Source organism: Macaca thibetana, chromosome 13, assembly GCF_024542745.1.
Source record: "Macaca thibetana thibetana isolate TM-01 chromosome 13, ASM2454274v1, whole genome shotgun sequence".
NCBI lineage: Eukaryota > Metazoa > Chordata > Mammalia > Primates > Cercopithecidae > Macaca > Macaca thibetana.
This window is the reverse complement of record NC_065590.1, coordinates 58,262,822-58,277,518: the sequence shown is the minus strand read 5'-3', so window position 1 is coordinate 58,277,518 and position 14,697 is coordinate 58,262,822. Positions and strand designations below refer to the sequence as shown.

Sequence of the window (14,697 nt, the reverse complement as noted above, 5' to 3'; positions counted from 1 at the left end):
TGAAATAATTCCAAATCTCTTCTCAAGGTGGAGCTCATTGGGCATCTCTTTTCTTGCAAATGGAGATGCAATGGGAATCACAGGATCTGTACCTCTTTAAGATAACTGTAAATAGCCAATGAGACAGAGAAAGCTGCTATTTAAAAGCTAAGTGCAGTTGTGAGGAATGGGGTGGGCTAAAATGCTTTCCTAGGGTTCTCTGTTTTGTCTTCTAAGCTCCCAGACCTAGGAGGACCTCATTCCTTATTTTTCTTCTTCTCATCTTTCCCTTTCCCCAAATTGGCCTTTTGCTATTTGCTCTCTCTTCCCTTCTTATCACCTATGTACTCTGATCATGTTTTGATGCTCTATAATGATCCACCCATTGACAGGGATATTTGCATTTTTCCTTCCTTCCTTCCTTCCTTCCTTCCTTCCTTCCTTCCTTCCTTCCTTCCTTCCTTCCTTCCTTCCTCCCTCCCTCCCTCCCTCCGTCCCTCCCTTCTTTCTTTCTTTCTTTCTTTCTTTTTCTTTCTTTCTTTCTTTCTTTCTTTCTTTCTTTCTTTCTTTCTTTCTTTTCTTTCTTTCTTTCTTTCTTTTTTTTCTTTCTTTCTTTCTTTCTTCCTTCCTTCCTTCCTCCTTCCTTTCTTTCTTTCTTTCTTTCTTTTCTTTCTTTTCTTTTCTTTCTTTCTTTCTTTTCTTTCTTTTCTTTCTTTCTTCTTTCTTTTCTTTCTTTCTTTCTTTCTTTCTTTCTTTCTTTCTTTCTTTCTTTCTTTCTTTCTTTCTCTCTTTCTCTCTTTCTCTCTCTTTCTCTCTTTCTCTCTCTTCTCTCTCTCTCTCTCTTTCTCTCTCTTCTCTCTCTCTCTCTCTCTTTCTCCTTTCTTTCTCCCTTTCCTTCCTTCCTTCCTTCCTTCCTTCCTTCCTTCCTTCCTTCCTTCCTTTCTTTCTTTCTCTCTCTCTCTCTCTCTCTCTCTCTCTCTCTCTCTCTCTCTCTTTCTTTCTTTCTTTCTTTCTGATGGAGTCCCACTCTGTCACCCAGGCTGGAGTGCAGTGGCATGGTCTCAGCTCACTGCAACCTCCCACTCCCAGGTTCAAGCGATTCTCTTGCCTCAGCCTCTTGAGGAGTTGGGATTACAGGTGCCCACCACCACACCCGGCTATTTTTTTTGTATTTTTAGTAGAGACGGAGTTTCGTCATGTTGGCCAGGCTGGTCTTGAACTCCTGATCTCAGGTGATCTGCCTGACTCAGCCTCCCAAAGTGCTGGGATTGCAGGCGTGAGCCACTGCACCCAGCTGATATTTGCATTTTCACAAGAACGAAAGTCTTAAACCTAGAGATCAAGCATGGAAGGTGGAATTTCCAATCTCATTTGCTGTGAAACTATAGATTCAGAGGCCTGAGAACTGCTCTGTGGAAGTCTTCTGCCCAGGCGGACTTCCACACCTCACTCACCCTAATGCTGTGTTTCAGTGAGGACCTCAGGCTACCGAAGGGGCTATTTTTCTTCCTTGAGCTGGCCTGGAAAAGAGAAATTAATTTTGGTAATACTTTAGAGAGAAGAATATAGGAAATTTGTAGGTGATTCATGAATCATGTTGGCTCTCAGCAGCAGAATTTTGAGGTGATTCTGGAGAGCGTGACCTTGAGTAAGCCCTTCAGAGAAGGTGGATTGAGGCCACAGCTAAATAAATTGAAATTGAGTGAAATCAAGCTAAAAACAGTGGCAGCCAGCCTTAGAGGCAGCAGTCCTCCTGTGTAAATACACAGAAAGACCTGTGTCTTTCCACAAATAGCTGTGGAATCTTGGACAAATCACTGTTCCTTTTTAGACTTGGTTTTCTCTGGCAAGTCAGGTGTTCTTTAAAGACCCTTTAAGCTCTAACAGTGTCATGATTTTTTAGTCCAGGGATGAGCTTAGGAACAAGAGAGATAGCCATCATAGAATAAAAAATTTATATGAGGTAGGCTACTTTGGAAGCCCAAATACAGTGTTTGTGGCCTGGAAATTTTACGTACATACTCTCTGCTTTGGTACAAAAGGAGAAGAACTAGCCAGGGATCTGAAATCCAGTGCTTTTTTGATGGTGGGGCCAGCGGAGAAAGTAGAAAGTGGAACTGAATGCAATTGGTGAGGAGAAACGGACAATAAGAGCCATTCTTCAGCTTTCTTCCTCCTTCTATTGCTGCTGCATGGAGAACCTCACCTTTAAAGAAAAGAATATCTGGAATATTTGTCCTTTATTATTTTATGAATGTTTATTATGACAGCACATTCTAACCAATAAGTTTATGTCCAGGGATGGTCCTCTGAACTGTGATAGTCTTTGTCCATCTTCAAAGTTCTCTTACCTCTTCTTGTGATCTCTTTCATCATGCATTCTCAATGCCACCCTGAAAGGAAATGATACCTTCCTAGTTAGTAGCAGCAAACTCTAACTTTTCTGAAGTTGGCCCTACATGGAGGAGAATCTCTTGTGGGGTAGGACTTTGGGGGATTGGACTCATAGATTCATCTTGCTTTTGAGGTTTGTTTCTTGGATGAGACCAACACAAGTGGCCTCATGAGTACACTGATCCAAGTGAGATACAAGTTTCCTTTCCCTTGATTTTCAGTAGTCCAGCTGAGCCAAGACTAGATATTCTCATGAGTAGGACTGGAGTAGAGCTAACGCCACAAGCAGGATAGTAGTGTGGTGCTCTTCCATCTGATATGTCTTTGCAAGTGATGTGTTTGGGGAGCAGAGAGAAACACTTGTGGTAGTAGCACTTAACCTTTCCTTGATGATCCCTGAGTAATTTAACCACTAACCCACATCTTCATACCCAATTCGGAAAATCAAAAGTCCAACGATTAACCAGTTTTACCATTTTTGGAAGACCTGACCCTCAGGGTCTCTCTCAATCTTTCCTTCCCAAATGGTTTTCAGTCAGTACGCTTTCTCTTTTAGAGGAGCTTCAGTAAATACAATTTTCTCCTTGCTGAATTTCTGGCAATGTTGTAGCCCCTTCAAGAGGGACATTTCAGGCAGTTGCTCAACTGATTTGGTCTCTCACAAGCTGAGGATCAAGTAACTACCATACAAAGAACACTATGAAATTTTATTTTAAATAGATCTTTTTTTGAGTGCAGACAGTTCCTGCCCTACTCTTCAGGTATCTTTGGGAAAAACCTAGCCTGGCCCCTTTCATTTCAAGTCGCTGGTCTCTCTTTATGGGGAGGACATTATCTTTGTACATACCACCTATGGATGCCACCCAGGCATTTAGACTCTGATGTCTAGATCTTTCATTTCTGGTTTCTTCTCATAGATTAGCCTGTACCATTATTACTGAACACTAACAATGACCCTCCATGAGGCCATATCTATTTCCAGGGGTGGCCTTCATAGAATGATCAGTCTCCATGGAGTAACTATAACAGAATATAATGTCATAACCCCAATAGTGATATCACATTTACAGTAATGAGGAGCGTTTTTCTACACATCCCACTCCCAATGACTGCCTTGAGCAGTCAAGATGCCTTCACTGCTGCTGTTCTAAACCTCTTTATTCCTCTTCCTCCACTTACAGCAGAACCCAAACTCTTTTTTCAATAAGCTGACTCTTAGAAAAGAACTGATAAGCTAAATTCCAAGAAGGTGCTCCTGGCTAAAAACAGCATAATAGATAATTTAACTTTGGAGTAACAATGCTTTAAATTCAAATGAGCCAGGCTCTAAAAATGAAGTTTAGTGATTGTTACAGGCCACTAGGAAGATATTTTGGGTCTGAGAGACTTCCCTGGTTTCAACTTAAATCACACACAATAAGTAGAAGCTTATTCCATTTATGCCTGCATGATGCCTGCCTTTTGGCTTGTTGGTTGGGCTATTCTTTAATAGAGTGAGGGGAGATTTGGAAGAAGTAGGTTCCTACTAGACAGTCTCTCATTCCACCATTATTAAGCTTCTTACAGTGCTGTGTGTGTTAGGAGGTGGTAGGTGGTGGTACACTGCAGTGTGCTGGAAGGTATTCCAAACCTTAGGGTAAACATGGCAACCCTTCTTGGAGCATAAATCTCTTCTTGAATATGTGGGGAAAATAAGTGCAGTGAGATTATTTATTGAAACTTTAATGTGTATTTTGTGTTGAGGGCATGGAAGCATCAGAAAGAATGAGAGCTTTTTTTTTTTTTTTTTTTTTTTTTTTAAAGTTTTCCTGAATTCTGAGAAGGCTATTGTTGTTCTTGTTGCAGTAGCAGCTTGAAGATAATCTATCTTTCAGGCTTTTCTCAAAACCCTAAACTCTTTGATTGTGCTAAGGGCATGTGTGTGTATATGCAGGGATGGAGGGATGTGAAGAAAATAGTTGGAACTAACAGAGAAAGGAGATTCTCAGAAGCCTGGGAAGGGATGCAGGGCTATGAGGGGCCTGGTGCCCCTATCCCTGATTGCCAACTGAGAACTGCAGAGGGTAGGCTGGCCTTGGGTGCTGGGCTTTAGCCTCAGCAAAAGTCCCAGTGGTAGAGCTGAGGCTTGGCAGGGAATGTATGGAGCTTCCTCACCTGCTAACTCCAAGGGCCATGCACAGTTGGGCAATGAGCCCAGTAGTGATAACCAGTACAAACCAAGGACTGAAGGCCCTCCCTCAAATATCCTGTCCCAAATACCCTGAGACTTTGACAATACTCTGGGAGATATAGATATGCATATAGAGTTACAGGATTGACTAAGATAATTTCTTGCCAATCTGGCATAGAGAGGAGGGGGCCTACATTAGATTTAGTTTTGCAGAAAAAAAATCTAATGTTTGTGAAAAACTTGGTGTATTGGTTATTTATTGCTGTGTAACAAATTACCCCAAAATCTGGTGTCTTAAAATACCAAACCCTGTAATCCCAGCAATTTGGGAGGCTGAGGTGGGTGGATTGCTTGAGCTCAGGAGTTTGAGACCAGCCTGGGCTACATGGTGAAACCTTGTCTCCACCACCACCACCACCACCAACAACAACAACAAAAATCAGCCAGGGGTGGTGGTATGTGCCTGTAGTCCCAGCTACTAGGGAGGCTGAGGTGGGAGGATCGCTTGAGCCTGGAAGGCGGAGATTGCAGTGAGCTCATATTGCCCCACTGCATTCCAACCTGGGTGACAGAGTAAAATCCTGTCACAAAACAAAACAAAAATCCTGTCACAAAATGAAACAAAACTGAATGTTTAGTCAGATGCCACTGGCTCAGGGTTTCTCACAAGATTGCAATCAAGGTGTCAGCTGGGATTGAAGTCATCTCAAAGTTTGACTAGGGGAGGATCTGTTTTCAAGCTCACTCATGTGGCAGGCCTCAGGTTTTCTCTGGATATTGACTGGAAACCTCATTTCCTTGCTCTGTGGACCTCTCCATAGAGCTATTACTCACAACATAGCAACTTGATTCCCTTAGAGAAAGGGCTGAGAGAGGGAGAGAGACAGAGAGAGAGAGAGAGAGAGAGAGAGAGAGAGAAGAGAGGGGCATAGATTGGGAAAAAGAAAAGATAAGGTGTGGGGAGAGAGAAGGAGAGATGAATACAGAGGCATAGTCTTTTTGTAACCTTATCTTGAAAGTGGCATTCCATGGCTCTGCCACATTCTATTAATTAGAATTAAGTTGGTAGGTACAGGTCATATACAAAGAGAGGAAGTACAAGGGCATGAATACCAGTCTGTAAGGTGAATACCACCATACAGACTGCCAAGTACTCCTGAGTTTGAGAGGGCAATTTTGTTCCCTCTATACATAAGCAAACATAATTATGTTATGACATAGAATATGTGATTCTGGAGTTGTTAATTCATGGACTCCTAGTACAAAGCATTTTGGAAACTTTGCATTCATATGGTTCCTATACTTAAGGAATTGGCCCAAGTAGTGCTTCTACTTGAAGGACCTGTTTGCTATTTGGGGGCTGTGAAAAGACTGTAGGTAGGTGAGAAGGAAAAGACAACATGTTTGCAAAATACTTTGTTTTGCTGAATACGATGGAAGAGAAAAAGGAGGAATAAGGCATGGCCTTGCTCTCAGATGTGACATGGTTCAGTTGGAATCTAGAAGGCAGAATAGAAAATAGTGCTAGATTGAATTTAAGCCAATGATCACAATAAATGTTCATACCAAATAGTGATAGATGGGTGAGGCAGGGCAGAATGTCAGAGGGCCCCACCTAGTATTGAGGAAAGATTTTGAAGTAAAGGTGAAATGTGACCTGCATTGGAAATTGTGGGAGTGGAAGTGGGGGCAAACAATGTGGGCAGAGGCTTAGAAAGTGGAAGAATGATGTATTTGGAAACTGACTTAGTTGGAGGGCAGGTTTATGTGGCGTCTGGGTCCTGGATTTTTCATCATTGTTTGTTCCTTATCTTCAGCGTGTGCTTTGGGGGCATCTCCTGCCTGCATAGCTCTGTCCTTGGTGGCGATGGAGAGGCCAAGAGCCCGGGGTGACCCTGGAGAACATGGACCTTCTTTAGGGAGCTTCTTGGGGGGCCCAAGATTCCTTAATGCCGTATCTGATGTCACACTGATCACTGCTGTGATTCCAGGATGGAAAACTGAATAAGAAGCATTTTTTATTTCTCTGGAAGGGATAGCCTTTGGGGGCAGAGGGGAAATTAGCTAGAAAAAAACCAAATAGGCTTCTCTGAAAAAACAATGTTTAATCAAGGATCTTGAGGAAATAACCAGCTGTTTTATGAGCTAATTGGCTATTCTTTTGGAAAGAGTTAATGTACCACAAGGAGCACAATTATTTTTAGAATCCTAAGGAAGCAGGGATTTGTTTGAAGCTCCAGATTAAAGGTGGATCCAAGGTTCTATGAGGTGATGGGCAAAGACACCAAATTAAAAGTTTTCTGAACTTTGAATTTGTGTGATTTGTAACGAAGAGGGCCTGTTTTATTTTATTCATTTTATTTCCTAGATCGCTTGTCAGAGCTTAGATGTCGCACTTTGGGGATTTAATGAGTTGACATTTTCACAGGTAATTAATTTCTGCTCAGAATGGGGCCAGTGTCAGCTCATTGTTCCTTTCTGATCCAGAGCCAGAAATGTGAGATCTGAGTCCTGTTCATCTAACTTTCTCAGGAGCTGGCACTGGGCAGAAATGGGTGCCCATAGGTTGGACCACTTTTGGGGTCAAGGCAGTGGTTGGTTGAGAGATGAGTCTTGCAGAATGACATGGGCCCCAGAAAATGTTGGGAGTTGAAATCTCATGTCTCTGTTCACCCAAACAAACACAGTTACTTTGTCTTTTCCTGGTTAAGTCATGAAATCATTTTTAAAAGAATCCAGCAAATATACATTAATATTTATCTACATACTATTTGCTTACTCACTCACTTACTTAAAATATTTAGTTTAATTTTAATCTGATTTTTTAGGGGAACTAAAATTTTTTAGGGAACTCCTGTCTGTTGACGTAGAGCCAAGACTCCTCTTTAAGGATGTGTTGCTAATTATAATTTTGTGTTGTCTTTCTTGTATAAACATCTCCCCTAAATACATCATCTCTGATTTCTAATTTTAGGTTTTAAAAAAGTGGAGTGAAAGTTATAGACACTTGCAAGGTAAAATCTTAATATTTTATGATTATGATTATCGTTGTCTCATTCACATCTGACTCACTAATAGTTTTTATTAGCATGGTGTGATGGATATTTTTCAATGTATTCTATTAATTTTTAAAATAGAAACATTCTTCCTTTTCACACTCATTTTATTAATATATACAATATTTTATTAGATATTTACATTAACACGTGAAACTGACAAAACACATTTGGTAACAAACAATTTACTCTTGGAAAGAATACAACTAGATTGGTGAGATGCAAGGATGTGTTATTATTTATTACTTGTTAGCTTTGAGCTCAGAGTGCTGTATGTTTTAAAGGGAATGAAGGATGTCAGCTCATCTAGAATATGGGTAAGCAAACTTTTTCCATAAAGGACCACATAGTACTTGTTTTAGGCTTTGCAAGACTCTCCAGTTTCTATGGCCAACTACTCAACTCTTCCATCATAGCACAAAAGCAGCCATAGCCAATGTGTAAATGAATGAGTGTGGTTATATCCCAATAAAACTTTGTTTCCAGAAACAGGCAGCAGATGGGATTTGGCCTGAGGGCCGTAGTTTGCCAACTCCTGATCTAGGGTACTAGTTAAGCTGAAGTAGATTAAGAGAGTTGCTACTCCTCTTGATTCACTCTACCAAATGTTTATTAAATGTAAATTGCATGCCTACCTTTTCATATCAGTGATAGACAGAGTAACAATGTGGCTCATTCTTCCTAGCTGTAATGTGATGCATGCCTTTGTATTCATTCTTCCGTGGGCTTGATGTCCTTTCCATGCCCTTTTCATCTCCTGGCACATTTCTGCCTATCTTTCAAAACAGCTCAAAAATTATCTCCTCAGGGAAGCCTTCCCTGTCTGCTGGGCCAACTTCAATGGCCCTTCTCTGGTTTGTTGCAATTGTCATCCCCTGCAATCCTCCAACCTAGTGCTTATCATGCCGTGTTGTGAAAAATGGGCTTCATGTCTCTCTCCTTCAAACCTGTGACCTTTTCGAAGGCATGAACTGAGACTCAGTCATGTCTATATGCCTTTGTATATAGCAAGCGTTCAATAAATGTTTGTCGAATAAATGACAGAATCAATGTGGCAAAGCATGAAATAAATAGACTATATGAATAGCCATTGCTATTATTTGTGTGTATGTATTTTGACCTTATAACTTTTCTCTTTTATTTATTCACTAAGAAGATGGAGGGAGTGTGGCAGCAGATCTTGATAAGTTTTCCCATAAAAACAAATTTACTTATTTGTTATTTATATACGTTTAAAAATTTATATACGTTAAAACATGAAAGTACTATGTGTATATAGCTTTAAGGACAAATTGTGCTACAAGATTTGTGAGGCAGGCACTCGTTTGGCTATTTGCAGCCATTCTCAACCCCTTTCTCTGTTGCTTCCTTTCTACTATAGAGGATGAAAATCCAGAGTCTCCCTTCACCCTTCACCAGCCTCTCTCATAGGCAAGGGTGGCCATGTGACCCGTTCTGGCTAATAAGATATAAGGGGAATTCTACTCAGGTCTTCCAGGAAAGATATTTTCCTTTCTAATTGTGGTGAAGACTGCCAGGTATCTGTTATTTTGTTCTTCCTTTTTTTTTTTTTTAGAACTTTTAAGTTTTATCTGTGCATATGGCTACTAGGAATAAATACTGCATTTTTCAGTCTCTTTTGTAGCTAGTTGTGGCTTTGTGACTAAATCCTGGCCAGCAGAATATAAGCAAAAGTGTTTTGTGGCAACTTTCAGGAAATTTCATCAAAAGAAAGCTCTCAAGTGTCCTTTTTATTCCTCCTTCCTCCATCCTGCTGCCTGTAATGTTGACATGTTGGCTGGAGCTGCTGTAACCTTCTGGAACCATGAAGTCACCTTGAGAAAGGAAGCTGTGACTACTAGAATGACAAGAGAGAAGGAGCCTTGTTCTCTGAAGGGATCACAGAGTAAGTAGAACCTTATACCAACCCTGCACTACCTACCTCCTCCAGAGTGGTGAGAACAAGATTTTGCCTTGCTCTAGACATTCTAATTTTGGGTCCGTATCACTCATTACCAAAACTAATCCTAACTGATACACTAATGAGAGGGAAGAGTTACATGAAGACAACTTTCTTGCTCGGTCACAGGCAATCTGTCTCCTGTGGTCTGCCTGCGAACACAATGTTTGCAGCTGTGGCAGCAACCTTGCTGCCCTGAGTGAGCAAGGTTGAAAAGCAACACACTGAGGATGGTGGAGCAGAAAGGTGGAAAGCGATGAGTCCTCAGTGATGTCACTGAGCTGCCAAGTCCGTCTATTTCTGTACATTTTTTAAAAAAAGTAAACAAGTATCCTCATGTAGTAAGCCACTGTTAGTCCACTTTCCTGCTACTGGTATCTTAATTAACTTAGTTTACACAAATCAGTAGTCCCTTGTCTCATGCTTGCTCATCCTGATTCTGTCTCTGGCAGGGAACCACTTTCAACGCTTAGCTGCTTTTCTTTGCTGTTTAGCTAACTGTGTAAAATAAAAGGATGATGATTTTGCTCTCCTGAATAACTCCTTTTACACACTTCCTTAATGTCTTAATGTTCCTTCTTCTGTCTCTCAATATAGCTAGGCCGCTATTTTTGTTCATCATGACTTTGTCAATATTATTTGAAGCTGAGACATAGTGTTCTACAACATCATTTCTTTTCTTTCTCAACTTTTGCCTTGGAATCGTTAATTGACTTCCTTTATCATTTGCTTAGTTTTCTAGGTATCTATCAATAATTCATTCCTGTATATTTCACTAAAGCTGTAAAACTCATTGTACTCCATTTAAACACACAAAGTAATCGAACAGTTCCTTTATTCCTGTAGGAGACATCTCCCTGGGAGCCTCTAGTCAACTACCCCAAATGTGGACTAGCTGCTATCTCAGTTTGCTGCCCAGTTATCATCTTAGGATTCTTTTGACCTCCTTCCTGTGTTGGAGTCCCTATTCTTGATCCTCGTCTCTTTCTTTCCTAGTTTTCTCAGTTGTTTGGCTGGAACACATTTTGCTGTAGCTTTCTGAAAAAGAATACATGGGCAATTTTCTGTTTTTTTTTTTTTTTTTAAGGATTGAGCATGTCTAGAAATATCTTTATCTGACCTTCTTACTTGATTCATGATTTGGCTGGCATAGAATTCTTGGCTGGAGAATATTTTCCCTCAGAATTTTTTGGCATCTTCTTTTAGCTTCTGCTGCTTTTAAGAAATAGGATGCTGTTCTTACCTGCTTTTTTTATTTGTCTGGAAGCTTTAAGCATCTTCTCTAATCTCCATTGTTCTGGAATTTCATGGGGATGGTTTTTGTCTTTTTTTTTTGTTTATTTTACAGGATATTTACCAGGCCATTTCAATTGGAGACTCATGTATTTTAGTTCCAGAAAATTATTTGTGTTATTTCTTTGATTGTTTTCTTTCCTCTGACCTTCTGTACTGATTTCTAGAACTTACATAAATCTGAAGTTGGATTTGATCTTCTGGATTGACTCTATTTTCTCTTTTCTCTCTTATCTTCTACCTATGCCTTTTTGTTCTAATTTCAGAAATATTTCTTCAACCTTATCTTCTAATCTAGTAAATTGTATCAGTCCATTTTCATACTGTTGATAAATACATACCCAAGACTGGGTAATTTATAAAGAAAAAGAGGTTTAATGGACTCACAGTACCACATGGCTGGGGAGGCCTCACAATCATGGCAGAAGGTGAAAGGCACATCTTACATGGCAGCAGACAAGAAAGAAAGAACCAAGTGAAAGGAGAATCCCCTTATTGAACCATCAGATCTTGTGAGACTTATTTGTTACCATGAGAACAGTATGGGGGAAATCACCATGATTCGATTATCTTCCACATGGTCCCTCCCACAACATGTGGGAGTTATGGGAGCTACAATTCAAGATGAGATTTGGAAGGGGACACAGCCAAACCATATCATTCTGCCCCTGGCCCCTCCCAAATCTCTTGTCCTCACATTTCAAAACCAATCACACTTTTCCAACAGTACCCCAAAGTCTCAACTCATTTCAGCATTAACTCAAAAGTCCACAGTCCAAAGTATCATCTGAGACAAGGCAAGTCCCTTTTGCCTATCAGCCTGTAAAATCAAAAGCAAGTCAGTTACTTCCTAGATACAATGGAGGTACAGGCATGGGGTAAATATAGCAATTTCAAATAGGAGAAGTTGACCAAAACAAAGGGGCTACAGGCCCCATGCAAGTCCAGAATCCAGCAGGGCAGTCAAATCTTAAAGCTCCCAAATGATCTCCTTTGACTCCATGTCTCACATCAAGGTTACAATGATGCAAGAGGTGGGTTCCCATGGTCTTGGGGAGCTCCTGGCCCTGTAGATTTGTAGGGTACAGCCCTCCTCTTGGCTGCTTACACGGGCTGGCATTGAGTGTCTGAGGCTTTTCCGGACACACGGTGCAAGCTGTCGGTGGATCTACCATTCTGAGGTCTGGAGGATGGTGACTCTCTTCTCACAGCTCCACTAGGCAGTGCCCCAGTAGGGACTCTATGTGGGGGCTTCAACCCCACATTTCCCTTTCACATTGCCCTAGCAGAGGTTCTCTGTGAGAGCCCGCCCCTGTAGCAAACTTCTGCCTGGACATCCAGACATTTCCATACATCCTCTGAAATCTAGGCAGAGTTTCCAAATCTCAATTCTTGACTTCTGTGCACCTTCAGGCTCAATACCATGTGAAAACTGCCAAGGCTTAGGGCTTGCAACCTCTGAAGCTAGAGCCCAAGCTATACCTTGGCCCGTTTTAGCCATGGCTAGGGCAGCTGGGATGCAGGGCACCAAGTCCCTAGGCTGCACACAGAAGGGGGCCCTTGGCTGGGCCCATGAAAAAATTTTTTCCTCCTAGGCTTAGGGCCTATGATGGGAGGGGCTGCTGCAAAGGTCTCTGACATGCCCTAGAGACATTTTCCCCATTGTTTTGATGATTAACATTTGGCTCCTTGTTAACTTACACAAATTTCTGCAGCCAGCTTGAATTTTTCCTCAGAAAATGGGTTTTTCTTTTTTATCACATTGTCAGGCTGCAAATTTTTCAAACTTTTGTGTTCTGTTTCCCTTTTAAAACAGAATGCTTTTAATAGCACCCAGGTCACCTCTTGATTGCTTTGCTGCTTAGAAATTTCTTCCACCATCAGATACCCTAAATCATCTCCCTCAAGTTCAAAGTTCCACAAATCTCTAGGGCGGGGCAAAATGCCACCAGTGTCTTTGCTAAAACATAGCAAGAGTCACCTTTACTCCAGTTCCTAACAAGTTCCTCATCTCCATCCGAGACCACCTCAGCCTGGATTGTATTGTCCATATCATTATCAGCATTTTGGGCAAAGCCATTCCACAAGTCTTTGGGAAGTTCCAAACTTTCCCACATTTTCCTATCTTGTTCTGAGCCCTCCAAACAGTTCCAGTCTCTGCCTGTTACTGAGTTCCAAAGTCGTTTCCACACTTTTGGGTATCTTTACAGCAGCACCCCACTCTACTGGTACCAATTTACTGTGTTAGTTCATTATCATGCTGCTGATAAAGACATACCCAAGATTGCGTAATTTAAAAAGAAAGAGAGGTTTAGTGGACTCACAGTTCCATGTGGCTGGGGAGACCTTACAATGATGGTGGAAGGGGAAAGGCATGTCTCACATCATGGTGGCAAGAGACAATAAAAGCCAAGCAAAAGGGGTTCCTCTTATAAAATATCAGATCTTAAGAGACTTATTCACTGCCACGAGAACAATATGGAGGAAACTACCCTTATGATTCAATTATCTTCCACTGGGTCCTTCCCACAACACGTGGGAATTATGGCAGCTACAATTCAAGAAGAGATTTGGGTGGGGACACAGCCAAACCATATCATAAATTTAAAAAGTATGCCTTTATGATTTTAATTTCCAGCACATCTTTCTTGTTCTCTAATTATATTCCTTTATATGGCATTTTACTATCCATTCAGAGATTCCTTGTTCGTATCTTTGAGATAGCATGTTTTGAGTGTATTTGAAATTCTCTTCTGCTTCTTGTGTTGTCTCTTTTCTTTTGAGTTTCTTTTCTTTTTGGTTTGTTTGTATCTCTCTCTTTTATGTTGGAGGTTTCCCTCAAATACCTTTCCATTTTAAGAGGAAAGTGCTAAAAATATGACTGGAAGATGCAAATGAGGGAAAGGGAGTTGTACCAAAATATGGATGATGGCATGCAGACTTAGCTGTTTCATTGGAGGACCCGTAAATATCACCATCACTATTTTTTTTTTCTTGAGCTGGTCAGTTTCTGCACATGATCCTCACATGTTCTGCTTGGAAGTATAAGCTTAGTACCTAGAGTTCCAGAAACTGGGGATGGGGTGATGTCTCACCCCTTAGGATGCTAACTTCCAATTAATTCCTTTATATTTATTTTTTTTTACGTGTGTGGGGATTTTTTTGTTGCTTTTTAACAGATTTATTAAGGTATAATGGACTTATTTCCTCACATTGTTTCTCCCCCGTCCTCTGTTGCATAAACTTCTCCTTTCTTATTCCTTAGAGGGGGAATCTTCAGAAGTCCATGGTGATTTCAATTCATAAGTTTTTCTGGGGTCTGCAGCACAAGCCACCTTGACTCCTAGTTTAGGTTTCAGTTTTCTCTGGTCTGACAAGTAATTTACCACAGCCCATCTATTCTTTTTCACAATTTGAGTATTATCATCATTTTAATGGGATTTGAGAGGAAGTGGAGAAAAATACACATGTTCAATCTGTCAAGTTTAACCAGAAGCCCTATCAGTTGTATTTTACCAGCATTAATACCATCAATTCTTACTACTCATATGTGGGTCTCTTGAGCTGTTTGGAAGCTAGGGGTTAGGAGTAAAGGATGTACATACATGTGTGCATGCTTCTATCTCTTTGTGTATTTGTGAGGTTATAGTATGAGATTGTGTGTGTGTGTGTGTGTGTGTGTGTGTATTGGTTAAAATGAAAACAAGTGTGTTTGCTGGGGAACTATAAACAGGACTAGAATGGTGAGTTTTCAGAAGTTAGAAGAGTGAGAAGAAGAGCAGAAAAGAGAAAGGAAGCAAACCTGCAAGTTTTGTAGTGTTGGGGTTCGGGACATGCTACCCCAA

General features: G+C 40.8%; 1 long non-coding RNA gene and 1 pseudogene across 2 annotated transcripts in view; one reads left to right on the top strand and one right to left on the bottom strand.

Annotated features, from left to right (window-relative positions):
• Positions 1-14,697, bottom strand: part of LOC126934259 (uncharacterized) — a 1,193,286-nt pseudogene that overhangs the window by 405,849 nt on the left and 772,740 nt on the right. The gene's annotated exons all lie outside the window — the stretch shown is intronic.
• On the top strand, positions 7,525-9,499 carry LOC126934265 (uncharacterized). The gene is made up of 3 exons (XR_007718899.1): positions 7,525-7,557; positions 8,981-9,137; positions 9,315-9,499. It is a non-coding gene; the product is annotated as an uncharacterized LOC126934265 (long non-coding RNA).